The sequence below is a fragment of the Bubalus kerabau genome, chromosome 7, assembly GCF_029407905.1.
Source record: "Bubalus kerabau isolate K-KA32 ecotype Philippines breed swamp buffalo chromosome 7, PCC_UOA_SB_1v2, whole genome shotgun sequence".
NCBI classification, from domain to species: domain Eukaryota; kingdom Metazoa; phylum Chordata; class Mammalia; order Artiodactyla; family Bovidae; genus Bubalus; species Bubalus kerabau.
The window spans coordinates 63,436,409-63,448,892 of record NC_073630.1 but is presented as its reverse complement, the minus strand read 5'-3'; the positions used below and the strand labels follow the sequence as shown (position 1 = coordinate 63,448,892).

The 12,484-nt window shown below is 42.3% G+C and overlaps 1 non-coding gene across 1 annotated transcript; it reads left to right on the top strand.

Moving 5' to 3' along the window:
* Positions 1-3,159: 3,159 nt before the first annotated feature.
* On the top strand, positions 3,160-3,230 carry TRNAG-GCC (transfer RNA glycine (anticodon GCC)). Its single transcript has one exon. It is a non-coding gene; the product is annotated as a tRNA-Gly (tRNA).
* Positions 3,231-12,484: the final 9,254 nt, after the last annotated feature.

Genomic DNA, 12,484 nt, shown 5'->3' with positions numbered 1-12,484 from the left:
CAAATCAAAGTCACCTTCTTCCCCCGTGGCTCCCAGGACATGCCTGTCTGCAATCTTTTCCCCTTTGCAGAACAGTGTCTCCCAGGAGAAGAAGTTAAAAATCTAAATGCAGCAGCTAAAGGCTGCAGAGCCTGGGGGAAGCCACTTAGCCCTAAGTTCCTAGATGTTAAAACCAGCATAACCATGGCAACCCACTCCCAGGGCCTTCATTAAAGAATCTGACAGTGAAAATCAGACTAAATCAATGTAAGGAGGAGAATGTTCCATTCTTTCTAAGTGCAGCTGGTTCGCACCCTGAGGAACTAAAAGCATTCTCCACCACCCACTGCAGCAGGGCAGCCCACCACCCACTAGAGACTCCCCATCTGTAAGACAGAAATTTCAATGAACACTCCTGTGCACTCCTGGGCCTGTCCCTTTCCCCAGAGAAGGTTCTCTTGCAGAAGACATGTCCACCTTTCTAAAGAAGCCCCAGTGCAGCCAGGTAGCATCTCCTGCACATTTTCAAGAAAGAGAGAAAAAGAGAGAGAATTGGGCAGAGAGTGAGAGTTCAGTCAAACCTTCTCTATTTTCACTCTCACTCCTGTTTTTCTCTCCATTTTTCCACTTCTCCAACTTGACTTCAGCGCCTTCCCTTGATGCCTCTCAGAATTACCCTCTGGTTGGTGCTTTGGCCTAAAGTATTTGTAATACAGGTTCTCCCTGCTCCATACAGTTGTATCGGGGCAACTGGAGCCCTGCCTCCTCCACCTGTTGTCTCCAGGATGAGAAAAGACATCGGCAGCTCTGTGCCTGGTCAACTCACTAAGACCTGACTGGATTGGGAAATATTCCAACTTCAAGTGGTACTGAAGCACTGGAAGTACATTCTGTGCACTGGGGACAACCTTTGTCAGACCAAGTAGTACATTTTATTACCTCTTTAATTTCTCTGTCACCAGCAAAACTGAGGATACCCCAGGAATGACAGAGGTGAACTTTTTACTGAGTCTCCGTATGGCCCACTCACATGCTGAGTACATTACCTCATTTCAATTTAATTACATTATGAGATGGGTATTATCATTATCTTATTCAATACAAAATTATTATTTTATAGAACCACAATCTGAAATTTTAAAAGTTTAATAACGTCTTTAAAGTCATTTAGGGAGACTTCCCTGGTGGTCCAGAGGTTAAGACTTTGCCCTCTAATGCAGGAGGTGTGGGTTCGATCCCTGGTCAGGAAACTAAGATCCCACATATCTCATGGCCAAAAAACTAAAAGCATGAAACAGGAGGAATACTGTAACAAATTCAATACAGGCTTTGAAAATGGTTCACATATAATAGTCTAAAAAAAAAAAAAAAGACTTGATTTAAAAATAAAGTCGTTTAGGGTTTTAATTAACTCAGGTCATCTGACTCCATGGTTTTTTACTTCCCCAGATATTGTCTCCTGGTCAGAGAATGGATCTAGAACATTACAGTACTGATTAAACCAAAGTCTACTTTGGGCCCAGAATTGACTTGTCAACATGAGGTGACATGGGAGGTGTTGTGTCATGGGGAGTCTTACGCATATACTGTAAATGGTCACAGATACCTCTGTGAATGGAAAGTATTAACTGCCCCTAAGGTAGCTGCAGGCACCTCATGGAAATGAGGGCTCTGACTGACTCATTCGCACTGCAGATGCCTAATGGTGGCAGCGGCCTCCTTTTTTGATGTGGCTTCCTCCTCATGCTTATCTTGCCAAACTGCTAGAGAGACATGAAATTCCTTCCGTGGGACTGAGTCCTTCTCATCTTGGCTGCAGCACGCTGGGAGGAGGAACAGAGAATGAAGGAGAGTGAGCGGGTGAGCGTCTGGCTGCAGCTGGTAAGGAAGATGGGCTTCCCCAGCCGGCACAGCCTGGCAGTCTGCAGTCTCTTTTGATAGATGGAAAATATGCAAAGGGTTGGATCAGTTCAGTTCAGTCGCTCAGTCGTGTCCGACTCTTTGCGAGCCCATGAATCGCAGCACCCCAGGCCTCCCTGTCCATCACCAACTCCCGGAGTTCACTCAAACTCATGTCCATCGAGACGGTGATGCCATCCAGCCATCTCATCCTCTGCCGTTCCCTTCTCCTCCTGCCCCCAATCCCTCCCAGCATCAGAGTCTTTTCCAAAGAGTCAACTCTTCGCATGAGATGGCCAAACTACTGGAGTTTCAGCTTTAGCATCAGTCCTCAGGGTGCGGCATATATGAAAAGGCAGAGAGAGAGCCAGTTATATTAATCAATCTGTAGCATTTAATCTGTCAGTAAAGAATCTGCCTGCAATGTGGGAGACCTGGGTTCGATACCTGGGTTGGGAAGGTTCCCTGGAGGAGGGCCAGGCAACCCACTCCAGTACTCTTGCCTGGAAATCCCCATGGACAGAGAAGCCTGATGGGCTACAGTCCATGGCCACAAACATTTGAACACATCTGAGTAATTAAGCACAGCCCAGCACAGCATTTAATCACATGAATTAAATGTTTGTTTACATATTGTCTCCAACTTTTGACTGGAAGACCCTTTAGGGAAGGGACTGTGTTTTCTTTATCTTTGTTTTTCAAAGCCTTTACTTGGAAGACATGAAAATTTTGCTGAATGAATATGGGCCTGGAGTCCAGACAGCCCTGGTTCAAATCTCTTTCTCAGCCAAGTACTGTGGAAACAACAGCAAATGATTTACCTAAAGGTTGCAAACGGCCGACAAACCACATCCAAATCAGATGTGATGTGTTTGGCCCACAGAGTGTTGACCCACCACTGTCTTGAAAGTTGTAAATTAGTTGGTAGTACGTAAAACTCAGGAGATTTCATATATAAAGATCTGGATTTCTAACTTCTGCTGAAAACTTGGAAGACAGCACGTGGTCGATTGGTTGCAAAGATGGCCCCAATTCTTCACCCCTCCCTTTGATCACACAGTTTGCAGTGTCACTTTACAACACTTCCCATAAACAGTTGACATCTATGTCCCCACATTTTGCCTCTGGATCAAGCCTTGTGACTTGCCTTGGCCAACAGAATATGACAGAAATGAGTTATGGAGACATCTAATCCAAACACTCGGATCTCATGTGGACCCCTGAAATGCAAGATCCTCCCAATTATTTAATTGAAATATGCCAGTAAGAATTTTGAGGCCTGCGTTGGTGGTTCAGTGGTAGAATTCTTGCCTGCCACGCGGGAGGCCTGGGTTCGATTCCCAGCTGATGCATTGCACTGTGTTTTGGGGCTTCTCTGGTGGCTCAGTTGGTAAAGAAACTGCCTGCAGTGCAAGAGACCTCAGTTCAATCCCTGGGTGGGGAAGATCCCCTGGAGAAGGGAATAGCTGCCTACTCCAGTATTCTTGCCTGGAGAATCCCATGGACAGAGGGGCCTGGTGGGCTACAGTCCATGGGGGTACAGAGTCAGACACCACTGAGTAACTACACACACAAGAATTTTGAGACAAATATGACCATTTTGCTGGAAATTTGCAGGCATCATTCTCCATAGCTGTGAATGCACATCCTATTTTTAGTAAGGGAAAATGGATCTAAGTATGCCATACCTGAGAATAACAGTTGTCACTTATTAATCTTCTCTAGTCCCATGAGAAGGAAACTTCCACTGCAGTGCCAGAGGTCTTGGGCAGTCTAAAGTGTTATTTCCCAGGAATCTCCTGAGGTTCTTTGGCAACAGCTATCTTAAGCTAGCTATGCTTATTCCTTTTTGTAAATCCTAATGGCTCTTGGTTAATAATAAACTATCTTAAAATTGTCTAAAATAATAATATGACAGAAATGAGCATGCCAGTCCTAAGCCTGGACCTAAGAGGCCTTGGACATAGCACTCTCTTTCTTGGAAACGTGCCAAGCCCCCTGTGAACAAGCTTAGGCTCACCCACAGGAAAGTAAGAGATCATATCAAACAAACACGTTATCTCAGTTGTCCCAGCGAAGGCCCAAGACACGCAAGAGACCCTATTCAAGATCAGCAAACTGCTCACAGCTGACCCAAAAGATGACCTTACATGCATGAGTGAATCCAGCCAGGACTGAAGAACTACCTACCTGATCCATAGGTTGTAGGTAAATAATAAATACTTATTGTTTAAGTCACTGAGTCTGGGGGTAGTTTGTCAGGTAGCAATAGCTGACTGCCATACCTGGCCATGCTGGGCCAGCTGTCTCCCATGACCATACTTAACTGGGGGGAGCAGAGCCCCCTTGAGAGGAGGCTGGAATGCTGCGACTGCTCCTGCCACTGTACCCTCTTGTCTTTCTGACACAGAAGCTGAGTGAAAGTTGACACTAATTGTCATTCTTTTTTTTTGTTTTTTAATGAGTCATATGCTCTTTTATAGGTCTATTTTCTCAAAGTACGGAACAACAATGAGAGTCGTGGCATAATAACGGTAGGATTACTAAGTTTTATTGTTGATAACTATATATTGTCACCCTGTTTATTTAATTTATATGCAGAGTACTTCATGTGAAAAGCCGGGCTAGATGAAGCACAAATTGGAATCAAGATTGCCGGGAGAAATATGAATAACTTCAGTTATGCAGATGTTACCACCCTTATGGCAGAAAGTAAAGAGGAACTAAAGAACCTCTTGATGAAGGTGAAAGAGGAGAGTGAAAAAGCTTAAAACTCAACATTCAAAAACTAAGATCATGGCATCTGGTCCCACCACTTCATGGGATATAGATGGGAAAACAATGGGAACAGTGAAAAACTATTTTCTTGGGTTCCAAAATCACTGCAGATGGTGACTGCAGCCATGAAATTAAAAGATGTTTGCTCCTTGGAAGAAAAGCTATGACAAACCCAGACAGTGTGTCAAAAAGCAGAGACAACTTTGCTGACAAAGGTCCATATAGTCAAAGCTTTGGTTTTTCCAGTAATCATGTATGGATGTGAGAGTTGGACCATAAAGAAGGCTGAGAACGAAAGAATTGATGCTTTGGAATTGTGGTGTTGGAGAAGGCTCTTGAAAGCCCTGTGGACAGCAAGGAGTTCAAACCAGTCCATCCTAAAGGAAATCAGTCCTGAATGTTCATTGGATGAACTGATGCTGACGCTGAAGCTCCAATACTTTGGCCACCTGATTTGAAGAGCCAACTCACTGAAAAAAACCCTGATGCTGGGAAAGATAAAAAGCAAAAGGAGAAGGGGATGACAGAGGATGAGATGGTTGGATGGCATCACTGACTCAATGGACATGAGTTTGAGCAAGCTCCAGGAGATGGTGGAAGACAGGGAAGCATGGCATGCTGCAGTCCATAGGTCACAAAGAGTTGGACACAGCTGAGTGACTGAACAACAACAGCATTGTTGGTAACGCTGATTGAACAGTTACATGTGCTGTAGTGCATGACATCATTTAATTTCTATACCACACTATGAAGTAGATGTTCTGCTAAGTCACTTCAGTCGTGTCCAACTCTGTGCGATCCCATAGACGGCAGCCCACCAGATTCCGCTGTCCCTGGGATTCTCCAGGCAAGAACGCTGGAGTGGGTTTCCATTTCCTTCTCCAATGCATGAAAGTGAAAAGTGAAAGTGAAGTTGCTAAGTCGTGTCCGACTCTTAGCGACCCCATGGACTTCAGCCTACCAGGCTCCTCCATTCATGGGATTTTCCAGGCAAGAGTACTGGAGTGGGGTGCCATTGCCTTCTCTGGAAGTAGATGTTACTGTTCACATTTTAAAGATGAAGAAACAGAGGTTGAGAGCTTAAGTGACTTAACTATTCGAGTCACAAGCAGGCTTGACAAAGTCATGTCTTAAATATTCCCCTGGCCACATTGTCTTTACCTATGATCTTTAACAAGAATGGTCATCTTAAACTTTAAGTTGTTTGTGTTGACTAATTGAGAGGTCTTAACTCTCACTAGTAACATCTCATTATCATTCTTAAGTGGTTGTTTTTCTCATCATTTGGTTAACAGCAAACCAAGAGTTCTTATACTCTTGACTATCAATACAGATTGAGAGAGCTTTATATTCTAAGCAAAACTAGTGGAGGGAAAAGCATCATCTTACACCCACTCCCTACGAGTACCTTAGTTTGAGCTCTTGATTGAAACCCTGTAGGCTTCAGTTCTCTCTGTAAAATGAGATTAAAAACACATGCTTTGGGCTTCCCAGGTGACACTAGTGATAAAGAACCCGTTCAGCAAAGCGAGAGACGTAAGAGAGATGGGTTCGGTTCGATCCCTGGGTCAGGAAGACCTCCTGTAGAAGGGCATGGCAACCCACTCCAGTGTTCTTGCCTGGAGAATCCCATGGCCAGGGGAGCCTGGTAGGTTACAGTCCACGAGGTCGCAAAGGGTCAGACATGACTGAAGTGACTTAGCACGCACACATGCTTTGGTGGATTCTTTAAGAATTAAGTTTAGCAGAACAGACAATGATTTGGTGCATAAATTCTGGAGCTAGGTTGACAAAGTTTAAATCCCAGATTTCCCACTTATTAACTAAATCCATGAATAGTGCCTAGACAGATGCAAACTATCTCTAATAGATGTTCAGTGAAATTACTTTAGTCCCTTTCCCCTGAAAGAATTATTTCTAAACTTTACTTGGTTCTGGTAAATTATTATCAATTAAAGCTAATTTTAAAGCAGATTATTTATTTGGAAATATCCTAAGAACTGATAGGGACCAAAATAATGTGAATTTGTTGAGTACTAAATAACTTTGATAAGAATTATAAAATATTTATACCTTCTGATCAAGGTAAAAACACCTTCTGAAGATACTTCAGAAAAATAGCATAGGTGAAAACACTTTAGATATTTATAGCATCTACTCATGCAATGGAATATTTAACCTTAAATATCACTGTGGGAAAACATGAAAATTTGTTCAGAAAATAGTGTTAAATGAAAAATATGCATGCACAAAATAATAAATACACATTAATTGCAATTCTACAAAAATACAGTACACATTGAAAACACTTGGAAGAGGATATTGAATAATATAAATAGTCCTTTCAGTTAAAATTTTAAGAAAATTATCAAGTATACTCTAATTCTAAAGTTTGGAAAATACAGATCATTATGCTACCCCCATCATAAAAAGTGTAAGTATTTTAGGCTATTACTCAAAGTGAATAATCACAATATGTTATTTTATTGGTATTTATCAATAAATGTAATTGAATATTGATATGTTTCATTGGGAGACATAAGAAAAAGCTATTATATAAGCAAAATTTTTATTCTCTTAAAACCAGCAATCTGAATGTTTACACTAGGACTCATTCTTTCATTCCTACTCCCAAACCACATTCATTCCTTCTTGTTGTTAAAAACCAAACAGAACAAAGCAAAATTTCAACACTTCTAGCTCTCGATCAGACTGTAACAGGGAAATAAAAGGTTCATCCTCACCAGTGACAATATGCTATGTTCAGCCCACCAGGGGTGTTGCCCGGTGGACTGAACACAGCATAATCCTTGTTCTCTGGGTTCCAAGTTGTCTGATGAAACATTCACACCCAGGGTGTTACAGTCACAGGCAGCTTTCAGCAGGTCCTCCTCTGGTTGCATGTGGAAAGGAAGATCTCCCTCCTCCTGGATACCACTGAGTAGAAGCCACTCCATCCATCAGACACTCCTCTAAAGGAGGGTTTAGATGCATGTGCAATGCGGGAGACCTGGATTCGATCCCTGGGTTGGGAAGATCCCCTGGAGAAGGGAAAGGCTATCCACTCCAGTATTCTGGCCTGGAGAATTTCATGGACTGCATAGTCCATGGGGTCGCAAAGAGTCGGACACGACTGAGTAACCTTCACTTTCACTTTCACAGTGGAGGAAGGGCGCTATGACTAAAGACAGCTTAATTGATGAGCTGGGAGAACTCAGTTTTCTTCCTGAATCTTGTAGTTTGAGTATGGACTCTGATTTTCCATGGTGTAAAATGGACGATTCTTTCTGCCCTTTCTTATTTCATAGGTGAGAGTGGTGGCGATAATGATGGTGATGATGCTGGTAAGAGCGGCCAATGAGAGCCTGCTATGTGCCAGACCCTATGTTAAGCTTTTAATCTTCATTTCTCTCACTTCATCCCTGCAAAAACCCATGAGAATGGTATTGATATTATCCCCAATTTTATATTTGAGAAAACAGGAATTTGGAGAAGCTACATAATTCGCCTTTGTTCACACAGCTAACAAATGGCCATGAAAGAACTTTAACTCAGATCCATCTGATAATGCTAAAACCTGGCCTTTGACCTTCCTACCATACGCTCTTGATGTAAATTTATGAAGCATCCTAGGGAAGCATGTTAAATATCCAAAAAGGCTAGAAATGACATATTAGAAGATTAGTGAAAGGACATTTTATGTTATTATTTTTGGGAGGTAGTATAGGTTCCAAAACAAACTTCATTTCTGAAACACTCTTTCCTACTTGTTGGGAAGAAAAACCAAAAAAAATTTTGCTTTTTTAAAACACTACTCTTAACTCATAAAACTTACAGTCATGCTATATCAGCTCAGAGCACCAGAAGGGACTTTCAAGGTTACAGGAACCAGTCACCTCCTTTCATAATAGAAGACACTGCAGCTGGCACAACAGACGGTCATGACCACACACCGCTTTAGTCCAAGCTTAATTTTGCGAAGCCTTGGTTAATTCTCTCCTGGCCCCTTCCACAGAGCTTTAGTCTCTGTTCAGATGATTCTTGGAAGCACTGAAAAAGTCACCTGCCTTCTCCCCGTCTCCCTCCCTCCCTCCCCCTCTCCATCCCCCACCAACCACATCCTCAGTCCCTCGGTCAGGTCATCTGCCAAGCTGTTTGTACTTGCTGGGCGGCCTGCTTTCATAGTGCTCCACACGCAGGTGCAGGAAGGGCTGCAGGTGAGAGCTTTGATTCGGTGGCGAGAGGCTCCCCCAGACCTCAGCTATTCTCAGCTCACCACATTCCAGGTAGTCTCATCACTCTGCCGCAGACAGTGGGTCTCCGCCACCCTCTGGCCACCAAAAACTGCAGCTGAGATGTCTGCAGACTTGCATCTCCAAACTTTGCAAGGATTCATGCAGTAGCAAAGGAATGAAATATAACCATACAAAATACAGAGATCTGTAGAAACAGCTGATGAAGGCCCATTCTTTGACATTTCAGTGAGATCCAATCGAAAAATTCAGTTCGACCCAATTGAACACATTCTAATCAAGCTTTTGCCAATGCCTTTCAGATGAAACAGCTGTTGATAAGGTTACTATTATGTTAATAAATCCAACAGCCAGTTCTCAGTTCTCTTCCAGTTGAAACCCAGTAGCATCTGACACAGTTGAAGAATGGTAAGTGATCAGGTAATATTGTCACTTGGCTGAGAGGTTATCAATGCCCAAGTGACCAAGTTTTAGTAGTTAACATCAAAGTGGGCCAGTATTCTTTGTAGTTGTTGAACATTTGTTTGTGCTAAAGTGGTGTGGACATGCCCCTCTGCAAAATAAGTTCAGTTCTTTTTATTAGTCTTTAGGAAGTACCACATCTTTCAAGTCACATAAATCTCTCAACAGAAATCTGTTAAAGTCTAAGAGGATGTAATATTAAAACTACCACTCACACACCTGCCATTTGGTGAGAGTCCGCTATGCATCAGGGATTACATAGTCCAGTAGTTAAGATCACAGACTTCCTGGAACCTTCTGAACCCTCACCACCTAGGTTCAAATTCTGGCTCTGAGGCTAACCAGCTTAGGGAACAAGAGAAATATACAACATGTAAGACTACCTCGAGCAGTTGCCTAAGTTGTTCACTGCACAAAAGTACTCAGCCAACAAGTGAGTGGTAGCTACAGTTATATCTACAGTCCTTTCGCCAAGCCCTGTGTCCAGTGTGAGGTTATGTCCACCTGAAGGAGGGAGCTCTGCTTGCAGAAGTGTGGGCCTTTGTATACACAAAGGTGTCAGATGGCCTAGCAGCAACCCTGAAATTGGGTTCTCAAGGAGGCAGTTCTGAAACTGGGGCCTCTGTGGTCAATTAATTTCACCGCGGGATAGGTTACATTTAGAGCCTCAGTGCCGAGAATACCACCTGCCACACAGCACTCAACAATGTTTGATGAGTGAATTAAACAATTCAATTAAACAATGAGAATCATCTTCATGAAAAAGTTGTAAAAGTAATGAACAATAATCACTGTAGTAACCTCAAAAAAAAAGTCAAAATTATTTTTTAATAATACTAAGGACTGACAGACCTATTTCTCTCATTCTCTGAAAGTGTTCGGAGTTCATCCATGTGGTTCAGATTTTACCTTGCAACTCACCTTTAAGAAATCATAACATCAATTTTTGGAGTACTTTCAAAGAAAAAACATCCACAATTATCTAAAAAGCCTATTAAAGTGCATCTCTTTGTTTATGTGAAGCTGAAGCTCTGAAGTTTCTTCATATATTGCATTCAAAACGACACATTGCAAATTGTGCCCGATTGAATGCAGAAGCAGACTGAGACCCAGCTATCATTTATGAAGTTAGACATTAAAGCAAACTGCAAAAATGCAAAACAATGGTATGCTTCTCATTAAAATTTGTGTTTAGGAAAATATTTTTGAATCAAGAATATGTCATTTATGTTAATGGTGAATGGATTTATCATTACTTTCAGTTCAGTTCAGTTCAGTCGCTCAGTTGTGTCCAACTCTTTGCGACCCCATGAATCGCAGCACGCCAGGCCTCCCTGTCCATCAACAGCTCCCAGACTTCATTCAGACTCACGTCCATCAAGTCAGTGATGCCATCCAGCCATCTCATCCTCTGTCGTCCCCTTCTCTTTCTGCCCCCAATCCCTCCCAGCATCAGAGTCTTTTCCAATGAGTCAACTCTTTGCATGAGGTGGCCAAAGTACTGGAGTTTCAGCTTTAGCATCATTCCTTCCAAAGAAATTCCAGGGCTGATCTCCTTCAGAATGGACTGGTTGGATCTCCTTGCAGTCCAAGGGACTCTCAAGAGCCTTCTCCAACACCACAGTTGAAAAGCATCAATTCTTCGACGCTAAGCTTTCTTCACAGTCCAACTCTCACATCCATACATGATTACTTTAAGTGAATATATAAATATTTTGTCATTTATCCATTGCAATTTTAGTTTGGTTAACAGTAATAACTACAATTTACATCAACAAAAACTCTTTAGATTTTTCAGTGATTTTTAAGAGTGTAAAGTGGTCCCAAGACAAAAAAAGAAAGTTTGAGAATTGCAGATTTAAAACAAACTAGGTTATCAGAATCATCTAGGGAACTTGGTAAAAATACAGAATCTGGGCCCCACCCAACTAGATTCTAATTCAGTAGGGCTACAACAGAGCTCTGAGAATTTGTATTTTATAAGAACTCTCCTAGTAATTCTGATTATCAGTCACTGGTAAAAACAATAAATATATTGAAAGTTTGAGAAAATACAGCCCCAGCGGAGGCGTGCACTACAATTGTCAGAGAAGGCTTCAGTTATCCAACAAACGTTTACCAAGCACATACTAACTTCCAGGCAATATTGAGATTGCTGGCCAGACACAAACCATGTCCTGAAGAAACTCACTGACCAATGGGAGAGGTGAAGAGGGAAGGCAAGAGTTCCTGTACACAGTCATGGGGTCTGTGATGGGGGAAATGGGGTGCTGTGGGAGCGCAGAAGCAGGGCACACCACATCAGAGGGCTGGCCTGAAATGATGGGAAGGTTCTGACAAGCTGAGGGGAAAGTGGTAACAAGGACTTAAGATAAAAACCCAGAGGCTGATGGTCATGATATTCATGCGGCAGGCAGTACATTGGCCAATCCAGCTGAATTGGAGGACTAGTTAGAGAATAGAGCAAGATAAGGTCAGGGAGGTTGGGTGGGCCAGACAACGGAGGAGTTTGACACCAATGAGCTGCTTGGAGTTATAATGAAATATACAGAGATATAATGAAAGATACAGTTTAGGATTGTAACTCTGGTGACATATGGAGGATGAAGGGATGAAGAACAGGATTGCCTACTAGTTGGCAATTAGAATAATGTGATTCTGGGAGCCATCCAAGCCAGGTAAGACATTCAGCAGCAGTGTTCACGCTCAAGGTCTAAAAGAAATTAGATAATCTCCTGACAATCAGACAGTGTGATAAAATAAATTTAATAAACCCTCCCTGAACTTTCTACATCCTTTTCGTTTGGATTCTGTGAATCATTTGATAGCAGCAGCTCTTGAAATTTTAGGATCATAGACTCCTTTGAGAATCTGATGAAAGCTTTAGACTCTCTCTCCACGGTGGGGGAGGCGGGGAATGAATTTAAGCAAAAAGTTATGTGTGACTAGACAGGATTTTCTCCAATCTCATGTTCCTTTACCCTCTTATCTTTTTCTTATTCTCCTTTCTGAAAGAGGTGCTGTTTGGCAAGAAGGGAAAAAAAGATTCTTTCGGCAGAATAAGGCACCAGAGTTTTCCTGTAAGAGGTAGTATTAGCAGAAATGTTGAGGGT